Raw genomic sequence first — 2283 nt, 5'->3', positions numbered from 1 at the left:
GGAGAGGGAGGAGAAGGGCTCCAGGTGCGTGGGGATGTGGGAAAGGAGGGAATGTGCATTCCCGAGAGAGGTTCTGGTTTAAGCCCAGCTGGAAATTAAGCACCACGCAACTCCCCCCTTCTCTTCCCCCACTCCCCCGCCGGTGGAATGGGGAGGGGAATCAAAGGTAAAACCTGTAGGTTGAGATAAGAACAGTTCAATAACTGAAAACAAACTAAAACACAATAATAATAATAAGTAATAATGATAATAAAAAGGGAAAGGAAAAACACCCCAAACAAGTGATACACAATGCAATTGCTCGTCTCTGGCTGGCTGATGTCAGACTGCCTCTCCCCAAACCCAGATCGACCCCCCTCCCTGGTAACTCCCCCAGTTTATATACTGGGTATAATGTTCTATGGTTTGGTACATCCCTTTGGTCGGCTCAGGTCATCTATGACAGCTTTGCTCCCTCCCAGTTTCTTTTTCAAACCTCACTGGCAAAGCATGAGACACAAAAGAGAAAAAGTTCTTGACTTAGGATGAGCAGAACTTAAAAAACCCCTGAAGCACTCTGTTATCAGCAACATTCTCATTCCAAATCCAGAACACAGCATTGTACCAGCTACTGAGAAGAACTGAACTCCCTCCCAGCTGAAGTGAGGACAGAGGTGCACCAGGTGTGTCCGTGTGTTGGGAGCAGTGTGTGTGCACATGTGTGTGTTGGTAGGAAGGACAAGGGGAGTGGACACATCTGTGAGCCGAAGTTGCGTGTGGCATGTGTGGGGATGTGTGGGGAAAAAGCCTGCCTGGAGTTTGGGGGAGTTTTTTGTGCTATTGGCACACGTGTGTGTGAGTTTCCCTCAGCCCACCGAAACAAGTACAGCTGCAGCAGAGCTCCAGGAGAGCTGTGGGGGTGGAATTCCTGCAGCCTGTCTGGCTCTGCACATGCACCTTCACTCTGCACTGTAATTTCTGCATTAATATATGGACAAATGTGACCTTCAGCTGCCCACCAGTGGGGTAGGCTCTGGGTGTGCAGTCCTACATGGCTGGATATTGTCTGCATTTTCTCTACAAATCAGTGTTGAAGATGATGGCGCAGTCACTGGCCTGTGATTCTGTCTCTGGCAGATGCACACAAGCATTTATGCATGCAGTGTCTTTTCTATGTTTGTAATGGAATTAAAATACTTCATTATAAGGGACTTCAAAGTTAGGAGACAAAAACTTGTTTTTTTGAAGCAACCAATAGAAAAGGCCAAATAAAATTTCTAGAAGTCAGAGATAATTATTTTCTTAGTCAAAAGATGCATTACACACAGCACAGGGAAGTATTTCACACCTTCAACAAAATCAAATTCAGCGTCAAGCTGCAAGCTGGTGGCTCTACCTACCTTCAAGGTGATTCTGTTGTGTGTGAGGAAACAGAGGATGGATCTTTATGTGCTTTGCACCTTGCAGCTCCTAAAGCCAGGGAAAAGGAAGTGCAACATAGCCTAGAGGGAAACATTTTAAAGAAAACTCGTTAGTCTTTAGTCAAAGCTAAAACCAGGACGACCAGTTTTAAATGGGTGTTCAGAAGTGGAAAGCTTGGTACAGGGGGAGATGTAGCTCTGCCAGCAGCAGTGCAGGAAGGCCCTTCCATTTTATCTCAGATCCATCCAGCTTTTTATATAAAATGTGGACTCTTAATTTAGAATCCTGTTAGGTGACAAACTAGTCTGAGAAAATGATTCAGTTAGAACCTGTGCCAAAAGAGAAATGCATTTGCCATCTGAATCATCCTGGCAGGAAAGACAGAAGGATGTTAAATTCAATATGGATCCCTAATAACTGAACACACATGAAGGAAAACCCCCATCTGTGTTGCTCCAAAGAAGTGCTTTTTATTAACAAGCCTTAAGATGCGATATTTATAGAACAGAAATATGTACCTGTACTCCATGTAAGGAAAACCTGTTGGAAACCTAGGGATAAAAATACATTCATTCAGACATAAAACTGAAATAGTCCCTGAGCATTTTTTCCATGTGCCCCTGGTTTCTCTGAAGTTTTCAGTTCTGAGAAGTTTCTGCCTGCAAATGTCACCCCAATTTGTTATCCTTCGAAAGGCTGCTCTGCCCCTCGCCAGGCGAGCAGCACTGAGCTGCCCCAGTTTCTTCATGTTCAAAATGGAACGTGAGCATGGTAATTATGTGTCATTAATATCTGCAAAATTCTTTAAAAATCCTGAAGAGGGGAGTGCAGTGTAATACTGTTATAGCTCAGTGACTGTAACTGGAGGAAGTTCTGACCCCT

The 2283-nt window shown here is 44.4% G+C and overlaps 1 protein-coding gene across 1 annotated transcript in view; it reads right to left on the bottom strand.

Moving 5' to 3' along the window:
* CCDC92 (coiled-coil domain containing 92) overlaps positions 1-1459 on the bottom strand; it is a 17342-nt gene extending 15883 nt beyond the window's left edge. Inside the window, exon 1 of the mRNA XM_008634020.2 lies at positions 1380-1459. The gene's annotated coding sequence lies outside the window, so the exon portion shown is untranslated. The remainder of the gene's footprint in view (positions 1-1379) is intronic.
* Between the last annotated feature and the right edge of the window lie 824 nt (positions 1460-2283).

This window comes from Corvus brachyrhynchos, unplaced genomic scaffold (genome assembly GCF_000691975.1).
Source record: "Corvus brachyrhynchos isolate BGI_N302 unplaced genomic scaffold, ASM69197v1 scaffold114, whole genome shotgun sequence".
Classification (NCBI taxonomy): domain Eukaryota; kingdom Metazoa; phylum Chordata; class Aves; order Passeriformes; family Corvidae; genus Corvus; species Corvus brachyrhynchos.
The sequence above is the reverse complement of the archived record's forward strand: the minus strand, read 5'-3'. Positions and strand labels throughout refer to the sequence as shown.